Source organism: Haemaphysalis longicornis, unplaced genomic scaffold, assembly GCF_048455015.1.
Source record: "Haemaphysalis longicornis isolate Haplotype H1 unplaced genomic scaffold, Haemaphysalis longicornis Haplotype H1 scaffold_9, whole genome shotgun sequence".
Classification (NCBI taxonomy): Eukaryota; Metazoa; Arthropoda; class Arachnida; order Ixodida; family Ixodidae; genus Haemaphysalis; species Haemaphysalis longicornis.
Genome location: NW_027526460.1, coordinates 37,978,511 through 37,992,448, shown reverse-complemented (window position 1 = coordinate 37,992,448; position 13,938 = coordinate 37,978,511). Strand labels below are relative to the sequence as shown.

General features: G+C 48.1%; 1 pseudogene across 1 annotated transcript; it reads right to left on the bottom strand.

Moving 5' to 3' along the window:
* Positions 1 to 4,149: 4,149 nt before the first annotated feature.
* Positions 4,150 to 10,036, bottom strand: LOC144153978 (uncharacterized; annotated as a pseudogene). Its single transcript, XR_013319418.1, has 3 exons — positions 9,975 to 10,036; positions 8,079 to 8,201; positions 4,150 to 4,851 (listed from the first exon to the last, which is right to left on the bottom strand). The product of XR_013319418.1 is annotated as an uncharacterized LOC144153978 (transcript).
* Between the last annotated feature and the right edge of the window lie 3,902 nt (positions 10,037 to 13,938).

Here is a 13,938-nt window from a genome sequence, read left to right as displayed (position 1 = left end):
ATGGGCTCGGTATTCTCCTAGATAAGCTTCTTCTTAATTGGCCTTGCCTGCCATCAATTTGCGTGCCTCGCTTGAAGGGAAGAGCGGACTCTTTCTTCATTTTGCGACGTAACGACCACGATGAGTCATCATCGCAAGGCCTGCTCGGAGGCCCGTGAGGGTATACATGTACGCTTAGCGCACAATCCATCTTTACCTCTCGAGCCTATTCTGGTCTTTCCTCCGTCAACAGTTCGCGGAGCTCGTTACGACACTGGATGCCTTCTCGTTTGGGATACCTGTGTCGGAGCTTGAGTGTGCGCCTGTCATCAAAACGTTCATTAAATAGAAAGGCGAAAACACGGGAGCGGGCGTGCTTTTAAATGCAATACAGACCTGTAATACCATCCCCTGTGTGAGAAAAGTGAACCGCAAGTAACGTTTCGAGATTTGATGAGGCGTGCTAACAGAAGGCGCACACGGAGATGATATAAACAAGCCTGGATGCTGGGCCATTCTGATTTTTTCTCCTGCTCAGCGGCATTTATTGATAAGATCATCGCGTTGCAGCGTTGCGTGCACAGTTCACCACTCCAAATAACCTCCAGTTAATTACTAATGGTAAGGCATATTACTTACGTAATGTGTTAGGTCATCGAGCATAGAAAAATTATGAGTCATTCTCTTCGGTCAAGGTAGCTGACCCAAAAATTTTGAACTTTTCCTAGTACTGGAGCGACCTAGGCTTTTACCGTTGCACGCAGGTCGTACTGCAGTAAAAATTAGAGGCGACGGCAACGCCAGTGGTGCGGCGGAGTTGTTGCGTGCTTTGTTGGCAGGGTTAAATTTTCTGTCCCGCCGGACCCCTGCTTCGGTAACAAGCAAGCACGCCAACCAACAAACGCGCGTAGACGAATGCCTCACGCCATGGAACGCCTCGCGTTTCAAAGACAGTAGACCCTCGGAATTGGGCTCCAGCATGAACGACTACCGCCACCTTTGTGGAGCGAGAGGAAGCTAGCCACTCACGTAACTGGAGCGCGGACAGGGGGCAGTGTTTTTGTTGACGCAGAACGTAATGCACGAAACACTAGCCATAAACTGCTCCGCTGTAAAACCTGAAACTTAGTCGTGTCTTAGTCGTGTGCACGGAGCAAGAATATAACAGGAGGGGAAACGGCCCATTGCGGCAAGCGCGGGCGAGTGACCGGATAACGTCACAACAACAACCAACGCGGACTACAAATGTGCGCAGCTGTTACGGCGAAAAATAGGGTACCTGCACTAGAAAAACGATTTCATAGCGGCCACGATTCATTGTGGGGCTGTGCAGTGAAATACCGATCGCGTCAGCCGGGTAGTTTCTTCTGGTCGATGTTCTGGGCCATATAGCCGCATCTAAATGTAAAGGGACAACGTGCTGACTTATTGTTACATAGTGACTCGCCGATCATGGGTGTGCAATATGTCAACGTGAGGCCCACAAAGGCTCGAAATTACCAACATATAATCATGTACCTACATGATCTACTCGCAACATATGAGCAGGTGTACAGTTGTCCATCGGCACTCACACTGCGTGGTATAGATTATGGTATTAGGCGTACTACAACAGACGCTTCGATCACGTACGCGCTTCAATTATGGCCAATATTTCCGCACACCATGTGACTTTCACGAGTAATTTCTTTACATTTATGAGCGCTAAAATTGAGAGTGAAAGTGCGATTTATCTGTAGTATAACGCTTTACAGGCGGCTTAGCAACTCCCTTAGTGGTGAAAGATATCAGGCTTGAACTTTATTGACAGCAAATTAAGACGACTAATTCCGGAAACATTTTTGAGGTCTCTAGAAGTTTCTCTCTATAAGCTAGTATTCAAGGTAACGGCTTGCTGGAAACAAAATATGGCCTTCATAAATTGTTTTACTTGGTTCTTTAAAGGAGCACACAATGTCTCACATAGACGAGTGATGCTTCGAATATAATGATTGGCTGCACTAGACATCTGTGTAGCCTGCCAAAGCTTGCTTGCTTGCTGACAGAATGTTCCTACGCCAACCTGTCCGAGTTTGATACCAACTTCCACTGGTAGAAGGCGCTACGGCTAAACCTAAATTGCCTTTTAATGGCATTCTCTAGCTTCTGTCAATTTATATTAGCTTTAGGGATTTTTTCTACACGTTGAGGGTGTTTAGTAGACTTCGCAAAACTTGCCTTTCGTGGATATTAGACGTAATAAGCAGAATCAGACACAGTGCAAGCCGCACTGAGCGTTCGAACTTATGAATGACTACTTTGGATTGTTCCATAAAAAATAACCAGAAATAACATCAACATGAATGATGGCACCTTGAAGCAGACGCCACCTTTTTTCTAGGTGGCATTTGCCACTGCAAATCTGTTCCAAGCTCTGGGCCGCCCATTTTTTAACGTGGCGGAATCTGGGGGTGTAAATTTGGTGGAATTTATGGTAACATTAAACTTTTTCGCAAATTATTTATTTGAGATAAAAATCGTCAAAAGAACTCTTGTTTTGGTTCCCTTTGGGATACGAACTCTCGTATCACAAATAAGGCAAAGATGTCTGCTTTTGAAAATGTCCCCAATTAGTAAAAGCGGCCGCTGGAAGCAAGCTACAGAATGTATCTGACCATCAACTTGGACCACGCACACATGGCGCCAACTAGAGGCTTACTGCGAACGTTATTTCCAATCTTTTAATTAAGCAACTGCTAAAACGGACCCGAAGCTAAAGGCCCTAATTGTGAATTGTGATTTGTTTTTCTAGAATTAGTTCTCTTGCGTAAAAAATGCCACCCAACATTATTTCTACACGTTTTAAAGCGCGTCATTCTGTCCTTGTGTACTCCCAGGGCGCATTTTGTCAACTTTCTTTAAAATGTCCTGAAAGCTGGTGTCTTGCTGCTACAACGCCGGTTGTAGGAGACCCTTGTCACGGAGCTCCTCTGTCACAAAGAAGAAAAACCAGCTCCTATTAAAGATAAATACAGATCGCTTCACTATCTCGGGGCCACGGCGCGTTCGCTAGCCGCGAGCGGCTGCCAAGCTAGAGAAAATATTTGGGTTCCCCGCTAAACCAACCAAAAATAACGCCTGGTTACCAGGGAAACCAATGGGAGCAGCGCTGCCTCGATCAAGTTGTGAAACAAGAAGAACGAACAGAACACCGTGGGGTTAAAAATGCATTTTTCAATACAGACTCACATCTTTCTACTGTACCGGAAGGACTGAGTGCCTGTTACAAGTTCAAGGCATCCTTGGAATGAGGACGCTCCTCTGGCTGCTGCTGTTTGTGGTTTGTGGGAAAGGAAAAGGCAATGAAGTGCACTGGGGGATATTTTTGAGGTCGGGAGGGGGTTCAGCTGCATACAACCCAGTGCGGGGGAAGGGAAGTAGAGGGAGAGTGAAAGGATAAAGTGGATTGTTACAGGAAGATTGAAAGAGGAAAGATACAGGGCTGTCAGTCCGGGCACATCAATCAGTAACACGGCAGTCCGGGCTACGGCCGCTGTTTGAGGCCAGTCGTCTACAGGTAATGGAGCAGATGGACGATGACTTCCCCTTGGGTTGCCGCAGACCCCTTCGGGAACAGAAGGTCCTCCATGCCGGCGCAGGGAAGGCCTTGACACTGGAGCGCTCGGTGGAGCTCTGGTCTCGGCGCCGCGTGGTGAGGGCAGAAGAAGAGTAGATTCCGCACGTGTAGGGGAGTCCTTGCGCCCATGTCGGCGACTCCTCTCTCTCTCTCTCTCTCTCTCTCTCTCTCTCTCTCTCTCTCTCTCTCTGGCTCTATCTTCTATTATGAAACTTTGCATGCTTTAGGTCCCGTTCCGGGACCAAGAGAGGGCTCCCAATTTTTTTCGTCGGTAAGGATCCTTCGGCGTCTTTTAGGTCGCTTCAGGAGGAGAAAGCAGCCTATTGCATTTTTTTATTGAGGCACTGCGCAATGCAGGAAATAACAGTTCTGCATGCTAGCAGTCAGCGGCCAAGAATATTCTCCCAATGCAAACATCTTAATAGGCGTTTGCCAGAGACGGGACGGCATTAGTCATCCAATAAACGGTGCTTCAAAGCAAGCTTGGGCTGAGTAGCTCCTTGCAGACCTGCCTGCCTTCAGTCACTCACGCAGAACAACAGCCAAAGGAAGCCTTCAAGGACACCCATCTTTATTTCATCTTTTTTTCACACTGACAAGAAAGACACTGTACACGCGTTCACAGAGAAGAGATGGCACACGAGGACAATGGGAATCCAACACGCAATGTTCGTTTTCCTTCACAAAATAACTTAGTAGTGCTTGCCGTAGCCAAAGCCGAGACCAAGACCGTATCCGTGGCCGTATCCATGTCCGTAAGCGAGACCATGGCCGATGGCAACACCGTGTCCGTAGCCGAAGCCATGTCCGTATCCGAGACCGTGTCCGTATCCGAGACCGTGTCCGTAGCCGAGACCGTGTCCGTAGCCGAATCCGTAGACGGGAGCGGCGACAACCTTAGCGACGGGAGCGGCGGCGACGGCGATGGGAGCGGCGACGACCTTAGCGACGGGAGCGGCGACGGCGACGGGGGCAGCGACAACCTTGGCGGCAGAGACACCGACGGCGGGGACGGCGTGGTGGGCGTTGTAGGTGGCGGCGGCGGGGTGGGAAGCGGCGGTGCCGGGCTCGTTGGTGGCGATGTGGGCGCGGAATCCGTGGCCGTCAGCGACGTACTTGACCACACGGACGCGACCGTCGGCGTCGGTCAGACCGTAGGAGCCGACCTTGTTGCCCCAGGCATCACCGGCCTCCTGGCGGAAAGATCCACCGCTGGTGTGGGTCTCCTTGTAGCCGAACTTGTAGTTGCCGTGGAGCTGCGGGAATGCGGGAACGCGAGAAGATCAAAATTAGCTGACAAATGTCATCGTAAAAGTTCCCCGAAGAAATGCTGCTTTAAAAACAAGCACCACTTAGTTTCATTCAGCAGAGGTGCAAAACGTCTTGCGAATAACTGTAGAACAGGAAACGGAGGCACTAAGTACTCCTCTTAGTTCACCGCATATATCAACAGGTTCGCGATTGATCTGGATTGCGAAGTAGTTTTATATTATGCACTAGAGTATTTGACTTGGAAAGCAGCAATGTGGTCAGATTTTTTTTTTTTTTTTGAGGGGGGAGGGGGGGGGGGCGCATATTGGTCACGCAGAGCTTCGAGTTGTAACTTTTCAGTTTATTCGAGTGCGCGCGAATTTTCATGTAGCGAGAAGCGGAAAAAACAATGACACTGTTTGAAAGGAGCGATAACTATTTTATAACAAGGAATAGAAGCTAAAGCTTGAGGAGCAATGCCGGTACATGTGATGTTCTCAAATATTGAATATATAAAAAAATTCCTTAAATTCAGAAAGTATTTTTAAATGTGGCTTTAAATTTGGGTGCCCATTTCAGTCCCTGCGCGTTTGTCCCATGAAGCTTGTCTGATCTTGGCCTTTTCAAATTGGTAACTTGTTTCGCTATTCGCGGAAATGTTCCGCGGTGTATATGCATTAATATTGCAAGTATTGCAGCACTAAAGTATAAATAACTAATATCGGGACTTTCTTTCAAGAATAATATCACCGCCAAGAACCACGGAGGGGTAAAGATCGTGCCAAGATTATGTCAGCGGAATCTTTAACCCTATCCACGGGACACCGAAGATAACACAGCTTTGCTATGAACAGGAGAATGAAGCGTCGTACGTTTTCTCAGCATTTGCTCTTCGTTCAACATTGCGATTTCAGAAAAATCGAAAACAGATTGATGAACTGAGTTATCAGGTTCCCAGACCTCTTGTCGCTTTATCGTTTCACTTGCTTTCTGCCACTTTCCACCACTCTCTACCACTTTCGGCCTTTTCGACCTTGAATGGGGGCAATCGTGTCTCGCATCGTTAACAATAAAAATGTGGAAAAATAAAGGGGCCAGCAAACACGGCGCAGAAACACGACGCGGCCTCTAAATTCTCGAATTATCGAACATAGGTCGGACTCGGACGTGCGTGTTAGCGACTCGATATCCGGCCGTGGGTGCGGGGCAGATTGCGATCTCGTGAAAAAGCGCCGTGCCACAGCGAACGTGTTCCGGGCGCCAGGTGAAACAAATACAGCGCTGATGTGTGTCGCGTGCGCCGCCTGGAGAGTATTCAATCAATCCGAGCGGCACTCACGCGTGTCTATCTGTTCCGTTCGCCCGCTTGTAGGCGGGCCGGCGTTGGCGGGTACAAGCTCGGAGAGGAGGTTTCGTCATCGCGGTTACAGGGCCGATATCGCGGTAGCCTGGTGTGAACGTGTTCTGGCAGTGACGAAACGACGCGAGCTGAATGTGTTACGACGCTCGTGAGGGATCGGACACTTCTGAGTACTTTCCACGATGTCCCCTAACCTACACTCATCGTGTCACATCGTATGCCGCATCATTCCCGCCCTTTATTACACTGGAGTGAAAAGTTTGCCGCACAAGCAAGCCTAGCAAACACGCTTTTAACTCCCCGAAAAGCTGCCGTAGTTGTACATGCTTGGTACAGAAAATGGCCGGAAATTTAAAACAAAAACGCGTGTCAGTATATACTGGTATTATGAGCCCGGAACTCCAGGGTACGATCGAAGTGCGTTATCTTATCCCCTACCTCGGCACGTTGACGATACCTGACGGTAAGCTGTCGTCATATCGCATGACAGGTGAACTTCACGGCGCGTACGTAGGACATGTGCATGCCAACCACGGAATCCTCGAAAGGTGATTTCGGGAAAGCTCTGTCGTAGTTAGCAGCAAGTCCCCGTTCCCATAAAGTCAAAAGATAGGCTTCGTTCGCAATCCACTCTTTCTACAGCCATAGAAATGCATAATTAATGCTTATATTTATTTCCAAACGAAATGTCTTGTCAGTGTTTGCACGAACGCCTCAACACGCACCGAACAAATGCTGCACACTTTTCTCGCCGGGCCGACGGCTGCGTGCATGTTCCTACGATCAAAAATTAGTCTAAGAAACCGTGGTTTGTACGTTATGTAGTAAGACTAGCCTGACAAACATTCTTAACACCTTGCTTTTCCAAAACACACCTGAATGGCCGACCGCTGCGTCCAAGGTAGCAGATTTGAATAACAACGTGGCTTCTATTGCGTAATATCACAGCGCAGACCTACGTTTTTTCATTCAAACGGCAAACTGGGCCTCGTAATTCGCATGCTTGGCCACTTTGATCGCAGTGGTTTGTCATTCACATGGGTTGAGTGACAGCAAACCCTACAGGTGTTTTGAAGCCCGGATGTCTATGTAGCAAGGCTAGCGGCTGCGTGTACGTACGCCTATACATGCCAGTTTGCCGTCACGGAGATGTGATGGCGCTGGCGTCGGTAATGATTGCCATCGAATTAGTGGTGGCTGCAAAACTGTATGAATTCCGACAACGACTAAGGGTGCGTTCCAATTTACCCTTTCGACGGCTTCATTGCCGTCTAAGTGGACAGTCCACCATGTTAAGCCTTGTTCCAATTTGAACGAAGCAGTCAACGAAGACTGCTTCGAGGAGACAGCATCGAAGTCAGCAACGATGCAGGCTCTCTTCCTGTCTAAACTAATAAGTGACGTCAGCGCCACCTTTTTGTGTAATAATGTTGTTACAAAGTAACGTGTTCTTATATTAAAATATTTAGTATCATTTACATGTGGCGAAGATGTTTTTGTTTAATTTTGAAATTACGCAATGTTTGCAATAATAACGGCGATATTATTTACGAAAGCTGTGGCTTACATGGCTCAACATCTCTGCTACGAGGTTGTCGTCTGCGTTGGTGACCGCTGCCCCGTTCCAATTCTGCTTCCTTAAGACGTGTAGTTAGTCTGCTTCGTAAGCTGTGTTCCAAGCTGTCCGTGAATTGGAACGCAGTTTAAGGTAGTGATCTCCATCAAACAGCAAGCTGTAGGTGGCGGAACTGACATTGTTAATGAATTCCGTCGAAATAGTGGTGACTGAAAAAGTGTAGGAATCCCGACTACAAGTAAGGGTATGATAGCCGTCAAAAGAGCGAAGTGTATGCCGCGAATGCTTATACTCACGTCCTGGGAGCGGTGCTGGGAAGAGTGTCCTGCCTCGGCGACGGCGGCTACGGCCACGTGTCCGTGGCCGTGTCCGACGAGGCCGGCACGGGCGACAGCGACGAGGGCGAGAAGGATAACGGCCTGGGCAAAAGAGAGGAGGGGGAGGGGCGAACCATAACAAATTAAACCGCTGCGACACACCGTTGCCCATTGAGGGCGAACGGCTCATTGATTCGCATTGCAGTAAGCATAATAGTAGCAACTTAAATACAAATATGACAAACTAACAGCTCACTGAAATTATTTCCACTTAAACCAAGTACGACGCAATCGCATTTAAAACAGAGAGAAATCATACCGTGTTTTGGAGTAGTACGGCCGAGTGTGAAGTTTGTAAAATACACAAAAAGATCGAGGATGCGCATAGTGAAATGTTCCGCTTATTCAGTGGTGTAGTGTTCGATTTTGCCATCATAAAATTAATGGATATCAAGAGGAAACGCATCACATCATTTCATAATTAGGAAGCTTAGAAGACGGTGCCGAATCCGCTCTCCTTTCTTTCCTAGGTGAACCATTCGAGTTCGCCTGAGAAAGCAATTATCGTCCTTCTATTCGGCTGCTTTTTCATTCATATAAGCAGCGCAGAACGAGCGTACAATGTTTCAATGAAATCTGATTTTTTCGTCGTAATAATACGTTCACTAATCGTAGCAATCCTGCTAAACCAAACATGAACCATTTTTAGTTTCGACTTACCAAATCCAAACTGTTCTGTTTTATAAAAAGGCTGGCTGTTCTAGGTGAATCCCAAAAGGCGACCTGTTTAAAATCGTCGACCCATTCGTTATCGATTCATGGACCCGCTACGCAATCGAGGTGTAGGGCTCTGTATTTCCCGAATGTTGTTATTTCTTAAGCTCATCAAAACTTACGGCGATATTTATTCCTCCAAACCGGTTAACACTGATGAAAGGACCGGAAATGTATGGCCATAGAGCGCAGTTAATTAAAGACATAAAGGCAATTATTGAAGCACTTCTCTAGGCAATTGTAGCAAAATAAGTTCGATGTGATTTCTCCGAAAACAAAGGATGCGATATGTTAGGAATAAATTTTATCTATTATGTTCGTGTTACCACCTATGCTAACGTTAAATTCGTTTCTTAAATTAGAACTCTGAAGGGTATGTCATAATATTGGCACTGGGAATATATAGTAGAGTCCCGTTAAAACGAACTCGAAGAAACCGTGCAAATTTCTTCGCATTATCAGAAATCTGTCTTAAAAGAGGATGTTTTTGTGACATTGTGAACGTTACAAGAGAGCAAAAAAGTTGCTCGTTTTAACCATAGAGTTCGTCTTAACCGAGTTCGTCTTAACCGGAGTCTACTGTATTCGCTTATTATCACAAAAGCGTGGAGTGAAATTCTGCACGTCTCTTGATTAATATGCATTGCATTTGGCGTTTGCAGTATTGAATCTCCGGAGCTGGTACCGCAGATAGAACGAACATTTTCAGTTAGGCGTAAAAAATTAAAAAAAAAATAGAACTGACATCGTAAATCAAACTTTCATTACATAACACACGCATCTTAAGGTGGCATTAAACAGTCATTATGCAAGGATAGTTTCTTTTATGTATTGTTGTTATAGTGTCATCAACTCCTATGTCCTGGCACGAGTTAACCATTAGCTCCGTTTACTTTGTGTATTCTTTAGTATAATTAGTATAATAGTTGTGGCAAAGCAGATCAGCAATCGTTAATGACTTGAAAGCAAAAGTCCACGCCGTGGTTTGCCTGTCTAATCCATGGAGGCAAGCACGTGGTCGACAGTCGAGGCGAGTATAATCCATCCGGGGACGGCTGGAGGGCCAAGCAGTCGCAGGAAAGCGTGTGCTACGAGCCGTACCTTCATTGTAGGACCTGCTGTTGATCCGGTGGGAGCCGACAGAAGTGACATACCGCAGCCATGGAGCTCCTTTTATACTGGATCAGACCGACCGTGCTCGCCACTGCTGCAGGGAACGCAGGTTTAGATGACGTCACAGCTTGTCGATGAAGGAGGTGGGCTGCTAGCTCCCCGGACACATGCGGAACGGAAAGGGCGCGCACCCCCCCGGGGCGATATACCAGAGCCCAAGATTTGACCTGCCTCCATACCATAGCTGTCGCCACAGGCTTGGCTCCCGTCCGGCGGAATGGTCCTTCATCGGCGCGGACGTCCGGCCGGTAGTTGTCAGGACTCTTTCCTCCTCTCTTTCTCCGTGGCACGCGTTGCATTGGTATAATTGTTCCAGCTGGGCATAAGATAAAGGCGCCTTACTTGGTGAGGGGTTAGCGAGGTCGTCGCGGACAAAAGCCGGGCAGCGCCTCGGGCGCTGGCCGGTCGCTTGCAGCTGTCGCTTTGGTCGATCAACGTTTTAGTAGTGCAACGCGCGGCGAACCATTTACTGGATCGTTGTTGTGTACCCCGATTCGTTGGCGGCCCCGCGAACCTTGACAGTCGCGGCTCCTCGCCACCCCTGTCCGAAGTGCCCGAGGTGCAGGGCGGGGTCTGGGACCGCAGGAATGCACCCCTCCCCTCCCCACCCACTGCGAGCGCGCGCCCAGCAGGTATGCGCTGTTACGAGGTTCGCCTCTAACGAGGACCCAGCACCCCTCTTACACCCATGTCTTTCGCCAGTTTGTGCGGAAGTAAGGAGCACAAAAAAAGAACGCCGGTCGCACGCGCGCGCGCCAAGCACGCGCCAGCGTTTCTTCGTTTGTTTCAATGTCCGCACGCCGTGATTCGGTATAACGGCGTTCCGGTTCGCTTCTCGCACTCTATACACGCTCGTGCCGAATGCGTGAGCACGCGGCGGGCGGGCTATCTTCATATTTCCACGAACAGGAGCAGCTGCCACCAGCAGTGGTCAGCGAGAGAAAAATTGCTGCCTCCTTTTTTGCGATATAGTATTGAGTGGCTGGGTGGTACAAAACGAATGTGGGGTTTTCTGTGGATAAGATTTCTCGCACTCAGCGGAAGTTGGGAACTGGGTCGAAAATGAAACGGGTGTTGACGGAGGCGGTAAGCAAGATTGGCTTGATTTGGGTTATGGCTTCCCTTTCTGCTTGCGCTCACTGCGGTGTGCGTGCCAGAAACCTGGAGAAAAAAAAAGAACGACTGCTCTGCAAGGCTTGCATTCTGGCATTGCGGCAAGTGTTAATGACCTGAAATTCTTGGCGGACTCCGCTCTGGGTTGCTGCTGCTGCTGCTGCTGCCTCGTTAATCGTGTTTGCGACAGATGATGTTTGCTGATTTTCAGCGCTGCCCGTATAGCATTAGCGACCTCCAAAGGCGACGTCCTTAGTCGCGGGATACAGTGTACTCATGCATGTGGGTACCATTTCTCCTATTCTACTCTTCAGAAACCCGCTTGAAGGTGAGGGCATCGCATGGCCCCGTCCGGTTATTCGTCAATGTCTTTCCCAATTTATGTGGCGACGCACTCATGGTTGATATTGTTATAGGCCTACAGGCTTACGTACCGAAGGCAAAGGCTACTGAGCTACATATAGACACACCCTACAGCCGAGATTTTCCATACGTCGCCACAGGACTAGCGGTTCCGACACTATTGGCTCCGATGGCTAATAAAGTCCCCCCCCCCCCTTCTCGCCCAAAAAACGCGCTTCAGGTAAGCTATTTTGCACAGAACTGCAGTCAGTATATCAAAGTATTTTTGTTCCAGTGTATGTCTTAGCGTACATTCCAGTTAGTGCCATGTCACGAGACTTCTTATTCAGGTACTAGCTGATTGTTTGCGAGCATTTCTTCCATTTCAGGGTAACACGCAGAACACGTGTGAAGGACGCATTATTTTATTATCACTAGGCAAGTTATAACTGGCATCAACGGAGTGTGCCTGGTTACTCGCCCTTTCAATAAACAAGGCGCGGCGTGACAGAGAGAGTCTGACCGACTCATTCGGCCGCGTAAGGCTTAATGGAGGACTTTCGGTGCGACAACCGTCCACCTGAATAGAAATTCAGGCTAGAAGTACCATCTAAGTCAATCCCGTGGTTCATCTTCAACACAATGCACACGATAGACCAATCTACGTCGCCAATAAACCAAAGTATGCGAATAACAGCAACAATCAAAACTCCATGCCTGCATTGCGTGTTGCCACCGCGCATACCAAATTTTTCAGTCAGATCGTCATGCTTGACGCCATCATGCGCCTAAATTTCATCGTTAGGTACGCGGATTGATCAATGAAATGCACTGTGGTGAAGCTGAAGCAGCGGGATTGCCTTAGAGTGTAGCTAATTCAATGCAAGGCAGTTCACACAATACGACAAAATTCTTCCCACAACTATACAGACTACACATCCCACTACACCCAGCGTTCCACACCCCGTGTTCAACAATACCATGTGCTCTGTTTTTAAATACTTAGCAGAAGTAAAATTTTTGAACCTAATTTCATACCACGCATAATCGCAACCTGGCCTTCTACACCAGCCAACTTCATTGTGTTTTACTGGTTTTACTTTCGTTCTTGTTGAGCGATTTTAGTGTTTTGAGCTTAATCCCTCATACATAACTACTGTTTTGGTGCTCTTTGCCCCAGTTTGCTTTGCACCATTAACATCCAACTCTCATCATCATCACCACTGTCATCTGCCACTTGTGGAATTTCTTCTTGTTGCAAGTGCCAATGCGCCTTAACAAAACCTGGCTCCAAAAGTGTGAGTTGCTCTCCTTGTACTTTTTAGTTAGACACTCTTCCTATTTCTGTATTGCCAAATACTTTTTTGAAAGCGTGTTGTCAAGGCAAAACAGACGTCACGCAGTGTCGTTTTGAATTGGTGTAGCCAAGGTGCCGGACTGTTTCACACTCTGCTTAACGAGAGTCTTAGACTGCCTACCTGCACTGCTCCCCCAACTCGACCCCCTCTCCGCGCCCGCGGCCTCATCATCGCCTGCGGAGCACACCATGCGTTACAAAAAAGGACGAAAAAACTTCCCTCCAAATCCAAACTTCGCCTGACTTCCTCGCGTCCCCTCCTTAACTTAACTATCTAGCGAAGGCTTCATCTCTATTTGCACAATAATTCAACACCTCGCCAGAAACTTCTAGATCACGGCACTCTCTCTGTCGGAACGAAGGTTTTTTCAATGCATGCCACTAACGATATCTACCCCTTAAAGGGACACTGAAGTGACATGTAAACATTGCGGGATTACTAGCGCAAATTGTAGTCCGGAATCCCCAGGCCATGTTTCGATCACTCTAGGCGCGTTTACGCGATTTTATTTAGTAGCAAAACTAATTCGAAAATGCTGTCCTCCTCTCTTTACGCTCGCCCATTTTCTGTGGCGTTTTCGTGTGACGTCAGGAGGGGATGAGCTGGCAATTGGCTGCGCCACGGCTGCGCTACTGCACGGCTCCCCGGCCGACAGAGTCAGTCGGCCCAGCGTTTCGTCCGCCGGCCGCCGGCGGGTCGTCGCAATCAAGGAGGTTAAAAAAAAATTGCTTGGTCGCAATTCGTTCGCTTAGTTGAAACGAAGCCAGGACACGTTTGTGAATGGAAGAATGTGCCTTTCTTTACTTGGTTTGTTTGTACACTGTATCTAGCTCCAAGTCAAGGTCGCTTCACACAAGCGCACATGCGACGCTTCGCTGACTGGTACGCCAGTAGGAAAATATAAGGCCTCTTGAAGGCGGGAGAAGAGTCAGCGAAGTCAATATAGGTACTAAGGAAATAAAATCAACTGATATTTTTACCGTACAGCGTAAAACTAGGGCGCGGGAAGCACTTTTTTGCGCTGGGAGAACAAGCACAGCGGTCAGCAGCACGACTACGCATCTGCGAACGCTTTTCCG